Below are 14,098 nucleotides of genomic sequence, written 5' to 3' on the forward strand. Positions count from 1 at the left end.
GTGGTGTAGAGTTTGCAGGGAAAAAACAGACTGGAAGGTGTTTGCATAGTTTATAGTAGTGTGCTGGGCTGTTCCATGTGTAACTGGCTGCTTCTGATACATTTCACTTGCCAGCTATGCTAGTTCTCCTTGATTCCCTTTCTACTGCTGTTTTCCTTTCCCATTGCCTTCCTGTTTAAGCCCTGAGGTGCAGTGCACATACCCAGTGCTCAGATGTGAACAGAGCTGCTATTTACTGTTTTTTATTTTTGTTTAAAACCCAGTGCGGGGCACACACACCAGTTTAGGTAATGCAAACACTGCTAGGCAGCCTCAGACACACCCCCTTCCTCAATTGTGCTTAGCTAAGAGCAAACATGGGCTACAGAGCTCCAATAAGCTTACAGCATACATGCATGGCACTCCCCCTTATGAGGTCATCTACCTCTTATACTTATACCATGGTGTTGCTGCACCTACACTGTGGGGTGCAAGCTAACACTGAGAGGAAATCTGTGATTCAGTATCAGTCCCCTCATTTGCATAAAACAGAATGCTAATTCACAATTACCACACCCACACTGAGCCTTCCCCTTTAGCAACCATTATTCCCTGGTATTGTTGTCTTATGCATGCCACTGAATATCATGGCAAAATGCTGATTTGGGTTTAAAAGCTTATTTCCAACTTTTTTCTTATTTTTGGGCCGATCCCATTTGCGCACTGCTGACCTACACTTAAACAGCCAAAATCGTCCAAAAAAAAAATAAAAGTTATTTTTTATAATTTTGCAACTATTTCTCATGCCAGTGGCCATATATATGGCCATTGGCATGCCTACTACATTGAATGCATGTTTTTTTTGGAGTTGCCATGCCTCCGTTTTGTAATTTGCAGAAATGTATTCAATTAGTAACTGAATACATTTCTACAGGTTACACTATTCCTGCACAGATGCCTGCCTGTTTTCTGGATTGCTAATTCACCTCATCTGCATGTTTTTCACCAGCAAATGCGATAATTAGCATATAGCAGTGGTGTCTGTGCAGTAATAGTGTAGGAGCACTAGTGCACGTCCCGGGAGCTTGTTTCTGGATCGCTCGTCAGTCATATTGTGTGCAGCAGCTCTTGCACTATTCCTCCACTCTGTGTAGAGCTTGCTGAATCCTGGGGCACATCTTTGTCTGATCCCTGGCAAGAGAGAAGAAAGAAAAAGGCAGTTACTGTAACCAATGCAGCAGTTATATGATTTAGATTGCTTTATTTATTTATTTTCCCCACTCATTGACGACTTTCTCACAGCCATTGGTAGTGGTGGGAAAGGAAAAGGCTGGTTCTTGTTACTGATTCAGTGTTGCTATTATGTATTATTTATTTGCCCCTCCCCTAACTATGCCAGATCTACAGTTTGTGAGGGGGAAAGAAAATGTTGGTTCCTAGGGATGATTTTAGTCTCCATGACATGATATCTTGCCAGACTGTGTGCTCGTGTTAGTCAGTGGGTGATATCTGTACAATAAAACCCTGCCATGGAACCAACACTGATTGGCCAGCATGAATCACTGATGTGAGCCCATTAACTAGGTATCATTAATTGCTGATGCCAGTATTAATAATAAATACATAATTTATTTGTCTCACAAAAATAATTGACAACTTTATCTCCATTCCCTACCTGCGGCATTATTTCTGTAAGCAACACTATGGATAATGATCACACCATGGATTTCTGCTACTTCCATTATTAAACAAGAGGATGACTGGGTTAAACTCTCCTATGTGACTTATTAAATAATATAATTGCAAGGGACTTCATTTAAACCTGCATTTACTATTTTTTTCTCTTTTTCTTATAAATGCAACAAGCTGTGAAATGTACTTTAGATAAAACCTGTATTTGTCTTTCATTGTGCATACATTATTTCTGTAAAATGTAATAAGTTGTGGAAGACTATGCCAATAGAACTGCACAGGGCATGCAATCATTCATCAGAAGTAGTTAACTCTGAAGCATAAATTGTGAAGAAATATTTTTTTTTCCTATGGGGGAATGGAAACACATACACATGCATGCACACATACTCATTCAGCCAAACTGAATTGGCTGCTTCCTGTTACTTAAGAAATTAAGTCATATAGTTTAGCCATTCCTTTCTGGTTACACAAGGCACTACATCATTCTGCTGAGATTTTAAATTCACATTTGAGTATAAAGGAAGGTGCCATGGACTTTGGCTCACTGAAGATGAAATTTGTTTAAAAGGCTTATGTTGAATATATACCCACAGTGATGAATTTTCATCGACATCCTTCCAGTACTGTGTTGGAGCAACCCTGTTCTTAGTCACTGAGCTCATGTCTTTGCTCATCTCTGCTTGGATGTTCTTTGCTTAGAATTATATGCCTTTTTGAAAGATTAAGCTCATTTTTTGTTACTGGCTTACCTGTGATATTGTACTCTTCTTAGACAGCGGTACATATGGTCTAATAACTGTTGTAACCAGGAGTTACTTAGAAATGGGTGACATAGCTAATGGTTTCCTAACAATAATAATGCTTTCATAAACAAAAACTGATCTGTTCATTAAATATGCTTAATTGGATATTTTCTCTTTGAAAAACTGTACCTTTTCTGAATATTTATTTTCTCAATTAGTATTAATTTACTTTTATGAAAATATATTATATTATATTATATTATATTATATATACATTTATTTGTAAGTACTTGTGGCTGCTTATTTATTTAATGGTGCAAAGCTACTGATATAGTATGGTGGTACAACACTGACGGCATCCAGCTCTGAAAAAAAGACTGTTCAGCTACCATCAGTTACTGTTATTGTGTTTAGTTGGGGTTATTGAAGTAGTTCAATAACTGGTAATTGAGGGTTCTGGATAATTTTGAGAGGAAGCACTATTGTCATAATACAGGATAAAGCTTTAACACTTGGACGGTATTGCTGACATTTCCAAAAATTATAGTGTGTGTGTGTGTGTGTGTGTGTGTGTGTGTGTGTGTGTGTGTGTGTGTGTGTGTGTGTGTGTGTGTGTGTTACAACTGCTGTGAATAACTAGCATTGTAAGACATTGAATTCATGCTAATGTGGTGAATGAGTATGTGAAGGAAGGACCTATTCTAGTCTGTGGTTGTTCAGTGTGGAGATATTTGAGTGTGATTGGTTTGAGACACTCCTACAGCCAAACTTCACTTACTTATTAGGGCCAAATATCTCTTTTATTGATATATCTATATGCACACACATACAAACATGAGAGTATGTATATATATATATATATATATATATATATATATATATATATATATATATGTGTGTGTGTGTGTGTGTGTGTGTGTATATATATATATATATATATATATATATATATATATATAGATAGATATATATAGATATATTTGTAGATATATATATATATATGTGTGTGTGTGTGTGTGTGTGTGTGTGTGTGTGTGTGTGTGTGTGTGTGTGTGTGTGTGTATGTTTGTGTGCCTATCTATATATATAACTAGTTGTCATAAACATCTTTACTGTGTGAACAAAACAAAGTAGGGATCAAGAGTCTTCAACTTGGAAATAAGACAGCCTAGAAATTGTGTGAGTAATGTGGTGCTAGTGATAGGACTGTAGTCATACTTTTATCTTATGCCCCATGGTGAGGTTGTTATTGTGAAAAAAGAGTACATTCAGGCAGCAGTTGAAGGGTCAACTACGTAACACAGGGCAAAATGAGGTGGTGTTGATAATGAGGAACCTGAATGCTCATATGGGGACAAACAGTACAGGATATGAGGAATGTCAGGGTCCACATGGATGGGGCAAAAAAAAATAAAGAAATAGAGGTCATTCTAGACTTCTGTCTGGGAAATGGCATGATGGTTGTCAACACATATTTCAGCAACAGAGATAGTCACAATATCACATTCAAGAGTGACCAATATGCAACTCATGTAAAAGTCATCTCCAGTGAAACAAATTATCTGTCAGCAGTGGTAAGAGAAGGTTCTACGATCAATAGACACAAGGTAGCCAACCTGAAAGTAAACTGGATTGAAAGCACAGGAGTTCAAGGAAATTGTCAGGGTTCCAGCACCTTAGGAAGAAGAAGGAATAGTTGATTATCATGAGAAAAGATGGTGGAGGAATTTAAAAGGAGTGCAGGAAAAAGAGAAAAGTTAGAAAAGATGGAAGGAATGAGAAGATAGAAAAGATGGACGGAATGAGAAGATAGAAAAGATGGACGGAATGAGAAGATAGAAAAGATGGAAGGAATGAGAAGATAGAAAGGATGGACGGAATGAGAAGATAGAAAAGATGGAAGGAATGAGAAGATAGAAAAGATGGATGGAATGAGAAGATAGAAAAGATGGACGGAATGAGAAGATAGAAAAGATGGACGGAATGAGAAGATAGAAAAGATGGACGGAATGAGAAGATAGAAAAGATGGAAGGAATGAGAAGATAGAAAAGATGGACGGAATGAGAAGATAGAAAAGATGGAAGGAATGAGAAGATAGAAAAGATGGAAGGAATGAGAAGATAGAAAGGATGGACGGAATGAGAAGATAGAAAATATGGAAGGAATGAGAAGATAGAAAAGATGGACAGAATGAGAAGATAGAAAAGATGGAAGGAATGAGAAGATAGAAAAGATGGAAGGAATGAGAAGATAGAAAAGATGGACGGAATGCTGGTTAGCAGCTAGCACAGTGGCTAAGGCAGCATTTGTAATAGCAAAGAACAGGGAATCAGAGACACTCTTCCAGCTTCTGGTAAGTGACTCAGCTGATGGCACAAAGAAACTATATCAGACTGCAAAACAAAGACTGAAAGACAATGAAAATTTTCATCAGTCACAATTCATAAGGGATGTCAGCACAAATCTGCTCACCAGTCCACAGGACAGAAGAGGAAGATGGAAGGAATAATTCCAGCAGCCTCTGGTTGAAGAAACCTCTCAGGGGCTGCAATGCCCCATACACTGCAACTAATGAAAGAGTAAGAAAAAATAAAGGAAATAAGTCCATTGAAAGTATATTTGTGAAAAAAACATCCATTATCTACCAAAAACACAATGAGCAAAGTCACTTCACAAAAAAAAGATAGCTCTGTAATTTCACCAGATCTATTATAGCAGTTTTCATTTTAATGAAGAACCCACCTAAAAAAGTAAGAACAATAATGGAAAAGCAGCAGGGTCAGATGAAGTCAAAGCAGATATGATTAAAATGTTAGGTGAGTTAAGGAAAAAAGGCTCCTGAGGTTGACATAAGTATAGAGAGAAAGGCATATCCCAGCTGGACAGAGAATTAGTATTCTAGTTTTCAGTGTTAAGAACAAAGGGAGCATTCACAACTGAGGCCAGTACAGAAGTATCAAATTCCTGTCATACTACAAGAAAGGACTGGAGAGGATGACTGATAAATTAATTCACAGAGTAATAGAAGGTAAGATAAGAAATGAGCATCTGACCTGATATTTGAAGTGGGGAAGACAGGGGAGAAGAAGATGAAAAGATGGAAGAAATCCAACTGGCCATTCCTAACATGGGCAAAGCAAAGCTGATTTGGTCAGTCCTGTGATGGGGCAAAGTCTCAAAAACATTGGTAGAACTTGTGCAGGCTGTGTATAAGAACCCAATGGCACAAGTATGAACAGTGTTTGGCCTCACAGAGGGGTTCCCTGCGAGAGTGGGTGTTCATCAGAGTTAAGCTCTCACCCCACTGCTGTTCTTACTGATGATGGAGTACATTAGCAAAGAAGTTGGATGAGAGAGACCATCTAAGCTGCTGTATAAAGACAATGTGACATTACAAGCAGACTCTGAAAATGAACTGTTTTAGTTTTTAGTAAACGATAGGGGAATGGAATTCAAAACTAAAGGCACATGTGATACAAGTGAGTACTAACATGACAGTTGTCATTGCAGCAAATGGGTAAATTTAGAAGATGGCTGAAAACTGAGAAAGAAAGGAAAATAGTAGAATAACCTAAAAGCTTCCAACTACATGGGAGGGTTGAGGAGAAAGTGAGGAATAAAAGGTCCTGCAGTCAGATGGCACAGAGTGTGTGTGGGAGTGAGTGACAGAAGAATGACAAAGTAGCTAAAATGAATGTTGTAAAAACAATGGTGTGATCAGTAATTCTGTATGGTAGAGAAACCTCTGCAGTAAAAACAGAGCAGTTGAGGAAGCTGGAGGTGATGGAGATGAAGTGCCTTAGGAAGTCAGTCTGTGAGAGAGAAGAAGATGAAATGAGGACATCAGAAGGGAAAGCCAAAGTAGCTCTGATTGCAGAGAAGATCAAACATAACATATTACAGTGGTTTGGGCACAGGTACAAGAAAGCAGAATATTTATTTATTTATTTATTTTATTTTACATTTGTTTACTGGGGAGGTCTGACTGGACAGAGCTGTCCGTTTTCAGCAGACACATGAAGAGAAAAGCTCCAGAACAACTGCTAACATACTGTCCATAAGATATTTACATGAGCATTGTGGTTTAGACATACAATTAAAAGTATAGCAGTTAGTAACTATGATTGTTGTCCATACAGTATGTTTAGTAGAGACATTTAATGATTATTTAGTGAAGATCCCAGAGGGCACCACAAGCTAATGTCAGAACCATGGTCTAAAAGCAAATGTCAAGAAGTGTATAACTGTAACCTTTGGCAAACCTGGCTCCCATTGTAGCTATCACATTGACAGCACACCCTTGAAAATTGATTAAGTAGTTAGGAATTTTGGAAACAGTCAACAAACTGTCCTTTGATTCCCCATGTATACACTGTTGTAAGGAAATTATTTTTGCATTGAACAGCTTATATTTAAAGGTATTGTCTCCAGATCCAGTAATGTAATCATGCCACTGTACATGGCACTAATTAGTCTATTCATTGAATATAATACCCCATTTGGTACTTAACTGTCCAAATGCTTGTTACAGTTCGAATGACCACATTGCCTTCTCACAAAAGTAATCAAGGATCTAAATCATAAAACATATGAAGACTATCTCAAAGCCATAATCATCTTGTTAGTATCAAACAGGCTACCTAGAGATGACCTGTGCCTCGTGTATATCGGCTCAACAGACTCTATCCTGTTAGACCTATTACACATTTGAAAGTCTAGTGGTATCATAAACACCTATTTAAAGAAGATTAATCTCTTTTGCAAAATAAATAGAACATGTTGGAGGTTTAAGCATTTATCAGAGAGAATACAGATTCTATTCAACCAACTTCCATTCCACATAAAGCAAAGTATTTCTCTTACTGAATTAAAATGTAATTTGAACAAATGGTTGGGATATCACAAATTTACCCAAACTTTAGCACCCCTGTCCTTCATGGATAGGGGAAATATGTAAATTCCTCAACATATCCTTATTCAGACCATCTTTGGATTATTCATATGCAAAATATAAGAGCTAAAAACTACCATGAGAATGTAAGGCTAGGCTTCTTGGTTCCTGACAGATGGATAGCGCAGTATGTACTGATGAACCTATAAGATGATTTGGAGAGAAAGGGAAGAAAGCAAGAGGAAATGATGACATCCTGCTAAGAAATAGATGGAGTGCATGAGAAAAGATGGTGATAGTGAGACGTGGCTGATTTAGAAAGTAAGAGAGTGGCTCTGAACTGATAGAGGTGGTGACAAAGTGACACTGCAGCTCCATATAGGGGAACACAGAAAAATAAGATGGTTGATGGGTTGATGATAACTTTATAAACACACAATATATATGTAGGTAGGGAAATAGATACCTATATATATATCTATATATCAATCGATTGATCTATCGATAGTTACCGTTAGATTGGTTGATTGTGGCTAAGATCAACCTGTATATGGCTGATTCACTTTGGTCGATGCTACCTATGGTTGATAATTGTGCAATAAAGCATGATCCCTGAAGAAGGGGAATATGCCTCTTCCCTCGGAATGTGCAGTCTTGAAGTTAGAATGTATAACTACCAAAGGGTATGGTGCAAAAGTCACTTTGTTTTAATATACTATGTTCCAAGGAGAAAACTTGGCAAATCCACAGATGGGTGTCGGCATTTGTGTTTTGACATTATTGGTTCAATGTTAAGCATATGGCAAAAAAAAAGATCCTGGATTACAGGGGTCCCTGATTACTTGGAAGGCAAGGCAAGGCACCACTTAAGTTTCCTCTGAGGAGCCTGTAAGACAAATTGACTGCTAATGCTTCTAGTCCTTTCTAATAACTTAAGGATTTTAAGCCTGTGGTCCTCTTTGTTAGGAATATCTGGAGCATTTCTGACATGATCTGTCTTGGTGAGCTACATCCCAAAGGGCTGTTGTAGTCTATTCTTGGACTGATCAGTGCTGAATACAAGGGGATAATAACATCTTAAGATATGGGTGATATTTCCTCGGCAATTAACTGTATTAAACAGAAGAATTTTCTGACAACCATTGATTGCTACATGGTGACCACAGGAAATTGAATTATTAACTCAAGTCCCTGCATATCTGCTAATATTTTTGTTTTGAAGTGATATATTGCATGCCATATGCTGGGGTGGGGGTGTTTGCCAAATGCAACAATGTTGAATTGCTTAGCTTTTAACTTAGGCCCTTTTCCAATGCCATAGACATTTATAATTTTGGGTTTCTACTGGTGGCTTTCTATAAAAGAGAGGGATTTGATATTGATTCCATGTTTGCAGTTTTTATATATATATATATATATATATATATATATATATATATATACTTACTTAACAATATGTCCTGTTTTTAATCATAACTCTCAACTGTCCAGTATTTTGCAGAATTGTCAATATTTTGGCCTCATGCTTTTGGCTGTAGCCTCTTAAAATCTGTGGTTCCCTGACAAATCACCAGGTATTGAAGTTACTAAAATAATGGCAGATATTTGAGTTGCAGGATTTGTATCCTTCACAAAATCAATTATACTACAAAACCTATTATTCTAGCTACCTTCTACTTTTGCAAGATCAATATTTAAAATCTGTACCTAGTTTTTGGATCTGTGACCCTCATTATTTTTGGCTTCGCCCAAATTTCTTGCTTTATGAGGTTGATAGATATATATTTTTATCTGACGGTCAGAGAAATAAATACTGAAAAACAGTGATGTCAGCACTGAGCCTTGCAGAAGACATACCACTGCTCACCTTTATGTTCTCTGACACTGAAGCACATCTTGTGAGTTTTGCCTTTTAACCAAATTGCTATACATCTTACTGTATAGGAGTCTATTTGGCATGCATAGGGGTCACTAATTATGTTATCTTGAGAATGGTGTCAAATACCTTGGCCAAATCAAGGTAGGCTGTATGTACAGTGTGACCATTGTTGACAGCTTGTTATCTTTTCCTGTGTGTTTACTGGGCTCATTAGACAGCATCTCATTTTTACACAACCAAATTGCCACAGATCTAGCCTTATGAGATGTTTGTGTCTGTGTTCACTGGTTCATAGGTAAACATTAGGCTATCAGTTTACAGACTGTGACAAGCCTAATTAACAATATGAGGTCAAACTCTAATCCTGTGTCTTGTATCTGTGAGGTAAAGAAATTAAGCAGTATGCCACCTCCCCCCACCAAAGTTTGTTGCGCTGTATTCCATTTCCTTACAAGTGACACTTGTCAGGCTGATGGGTCTACATTTCTGCGGTTGGTAGTGGGGCCGTAGCTTAAGGCAAGGTTCATCCAGGGTATGTTTAGTACTATTTAACAAACAGCCCATTATATTATCAGGTCCCATGGAGAAAGTGTTCTTAGTCTTGGACAGCACTGCCAGTACATGTTCTTTAGTGTTGATTGGGGGGGAGGTGAAAGCCAAGTGGTACAGTGGTTAAGCCTCAAAGGCCAAGTGGTGCAGTGGTTAGGATGTATGCCTGGCAACCACAAGGTGCAAGGTTTGAATCTCACCACTGGAAAGGGCTTTACAGATTGAAGGTATATGTGGATCATAAGGCTTTTGATAGTTGCTTCATGAGTGAAATTTGCACTAAATTTATTCACTAGCCTGTTGCCAATGTTAGCTATGTCCACAGAGGTTTTGTTATTTAGTATGGCTTTTGTAAATTGTTCAGTGTTGTTTCTTAGTTTTCTTACATAACTAAAGAAGGACGTGCAATTGCCCTTAGCTTCAAATGCCAGTCTTAGTTCAGTTTCCTTAACTGGAGGAGTGTCTTTAGATCTATTGTATACTCTAACAAGTTTTTTTTTCCTTTTATTTTTGATTTTATTCATGTCAATGGACATCAAAGATGGTTTGTTTTTAAATTTACATTATATTTGCATCTGGATGGGAATGCTGATTCTATATATTTATTTATGTGGAAATAAAACTCCTTTGTGAATCTAACTTCTGGGGTATTGTCTGTGTTGATATTGTAGTCAGGGAATTTTAAGATTTCAGAAAATTTGAGAAGATTTATTTGCTTTACATCTTTGAATGTCTATTCAGTAATTTTATGGGTTTAGAGATTTTGAGTTAAAAGCTTTCTACGTTACAGTCTGACTTAGTCAGAGATGGGGTTACTAGTGGACTTGTGCATGATGAAGCTAGATTTTTATGAACCAAATCAAGAATATTTTGTTCTCAAGTTGGGCTAGTGACAACCTGGAACTTTAAATTTATATTTCCACTCATCCATCTGCAACCTGTTTTTCCCATTTTTGCACATGGGGTCAGGGTGTCACATCAACAGTGACAATCATCTAAAGCCATCGTCATACCACTGTTTATGTTGAGGTGGCTTAAACATGAGCCACTACAATAATGAACAGAAGTAGGAATCTGAAATGGAGATTTGGTGTGTTTTGCAAAGATTAAAAGGAGTTTATGCAGTACGAGAATAAAAATGAAGATATATATTGGGATGTGTGGCTTACAGTGCATGGAGACATATAGAGACTTATTGGTCAGTAGGATATAGCAAGGCAAGGATCTTCAGGTGGAGCTAAGTTGAGACAGCAACATAAGTTAATTCAGTGCAGTTTGTGGAAGTTTTGTTTTTATTTAGTTATTAATTTATATTTATATATTTTATATGAGACACTTTTATATAACAAAATTCATAATATACAGTTTTCAGACATGTGTTTTGTATTCATGGAGGAAACATAATCTCATACTCTGAAAGGTGTTGTGTGAAGTTCTGTGATAGTAAAGGGTCTCATGACTAAGACTAGATAACATTTAATCCCTGTATTTGTGGAGATAGTTGTGTAGACATTCCCAGTATTAAAGCAAATAGATTCAAGATGCGTCTTGGCTCTCCTGATTATATTGCTCATGGACCAGATATCAAGGTATAACTGAGGTTTGGAAATTACTGAGTTTGGAAAATGTGAGGTTTGCATGTTGTGTACAGATGATGTGGTTCTCGTGGCTAAAAGTGATTGATTTCCAGAGGGGAATGAAGGAGTTCACTGTTGAATGTGAAGCTGTGAGATGAAATTTGGCATCTCCAAATCAGAGGGCTTGGTTCTCTCCAAGAAAAGTGTAGATTGCCCATTGTGAGGATGGTGAAGCAGCTACCTTAGGTAAAGTAGTTTAATTATCATCAGGTGTTGAAAACAATTTCACTTACCATCAGTTATGAAAATCAGTTTATTTAGAGCTTTTGTCCAGTAAATCTGTATGACTTCTTCTTAATAAACTCACATTCTAACTCCATTATTTAAAGCTTTAACCATGTATCTCATGATAGTCGGATGACCATAATGAATGTCATATGTTAAAAATCATCATTTAAAAATACTTAGAATAAAATATATGATTGTAAATATATTAACCTTATCTTTTTAAACCTCCTTCTCTTTAAAAAAATGTAATGTTAATTGTTTTATTAATACCAGGGAATCTAATGGCACAAGGCATATCTTCCACTTGGTTTCCCTAGTCTAAAGTTGATTTTTGTAATACTTTCTCTGTATTCACCTAGTTCATTGTCCAATACACTAAAATAAAATGTAGTTTTCACTTTATATACCGAAATGTGTATTAGTGGTATCACAATTTTAATAGCATATAAATACTCTTTGAATGCTGGTGAATAACTTTCAGTTAGTTATTCCCACATAAAAACAACTGCATTCTGCATAGCTGACAAGGAAAATTATCCCAAAAGAGTTGTAGATAGTGGCAGCTAATGCAAAGGGATATAGCAGTGAACTGTAGTTCCTATGGTGCAAGGTTAATTCCAACAGCCCTCACTTTCCAAGCAGTGCTGGGGGTGACTGGAAGTTTAGGCTTTTCTCCTCAATGATCCCATGGACTACAAGATAAACTGCAGACTAGTGAAACCAAATAGCAAATACATATGAGTGCTGATAGGTTCTCCGATATTAATGAAACAATTAACAGTGAATGCTTTTTTTTAAAGAAAGAGTTTTAAAAAAAGTAAAAATAATATGTTTACAATTATATATTTTGTTGTAAGTGTTTATTGCAAATGTGCAACAGTAGTACAACAAATAGCATTGCTACCTCAAAGCAGGAAGTTCCTCAGTTCAATTCTCAGCTGAAGTGCCTTCTGTGTGGAATCTGTATGTCCTCCCTGTGCTTGTGTGGGTTTCCGCTGAGTGCTCCTGTACATTCCAAAGACATGCAGTAGGTGGATTGTAAACTCCAAATTAGCCATAGGTGTGAGTGCATTGTGTGGGAGAAGTACCATGGCAGAGCTAGCCACCCAGTTGTCTAAACCTTGACTGTAAATGATTGTCACTGTGAAGCATCACCCCAATTTCATGTGCAAAAATGGAAAAAAAAAGGTTTAGGGATGGATGGATTTTTACATTTTTAAAACATGGTATTTCATATCATCATCTGAATGTCATATGTTGTGCATTTAAAGCTTTAAATGCTGTGTTTTAGAATGTGAGTTTGTTTCAAAGATGTCCTGTGTATTTATTGGACAAAAGTGCTAAATCTGATTTCCATCGTCGCTGCTGAATGGTGGTTTTAAATTTGTTCATCTTTAATTGCATCAGTCCTGGGATTATGTTTTGTGTTATCATGGATATTGTCCATGAGGAGCTGTAGATGGACTCAGGGCACTGACCAGTAGATGTAAGTAATGGTGACAGCTTTGCAGGTATTGTACTTGACTGTGGTGATGAAATAAGACCAAAGCCATAGGCTGAAGTCTTTTGCTCATGTCTTTATCCTTTATTATTATTATTATTATTATTATTATTATTATTATTATTATTATTATTATTATTATTATGAGCTCAGGGTAGTGAATGAAAGGATAAGTTCACAAATACAAGTGGGGTTAATAAGTTCCACCTACTGGATTTCTGTGGTTACTATCAGTGAATGAGTAAAGCACCTGCCTGTTCAAGAGCATCTTGAAATAGAGACACTGCTTCTTGAGTTGAAGGAAACCAGTTAAATGGACCTGGGTTCCTAGTGAGGATGGACCTTGCAGCCCACCAGAGGAGGTGCACCAAACGCTTCTTACTAAGATTACTCCCCAGTACAGACCTTGAACTCACAGGACATATTAAACTCAGCTTCCTGGGAAAGCCTGGGGATCTGGAAGGAGGAGCAGGGAATACTTGCTGGGAACATTGATATATGTTTTACCCTGCTCAGCTTGACACCATAGTAATAATTAGTAGTAAAAGCAGTTTAGAAACTGGGTGGAGAAATGGCCTTACAGATAAATAGATGCACTGTAAAACATTCCTATTCATTACTCTACAGTAAATGCACTGTTACATGACACTACATCAACTCAGTATGTATACACTGAAAATACTTGCATGAAATTATGTGTTTAAATAAAGTTGCACTACAAATTCAGCATAGCTGTATTTTAGTACATCATTACTGGTGCAGTTCTCCCTGGCTTTTCTGAAAGTGTGCTACTTCCAGGCCCACAATCCCATAAACAAAGAAATAAAAATATAAATAAATGAATATAAAACAAGATATTTTGGTGTATTTCTTGTCTGTATTCATTATACAGGTGCTTTGCATTATGATGTTATATAATTCTATTAAGAATCTGAAGCTGGAAAGGTAAAATACAGAAAGCTTTACATTATAATATGTTGTACTAATCTGGAAGA

This window comes from Protopterus annectens, chromosome 2.part0 (assembly GCF_019279795.1).
Source record: "Protopterus annectens isolate FY-2018-M chromosome 2.part0, PAN1.0, whole genome shotgun sequence".
Taxonomy (NCBI): Eukaryota; Metazoa; Chordata; order Ceratodontiformes; family Protopteridae; genus Protopterus; species Protopterus annectens.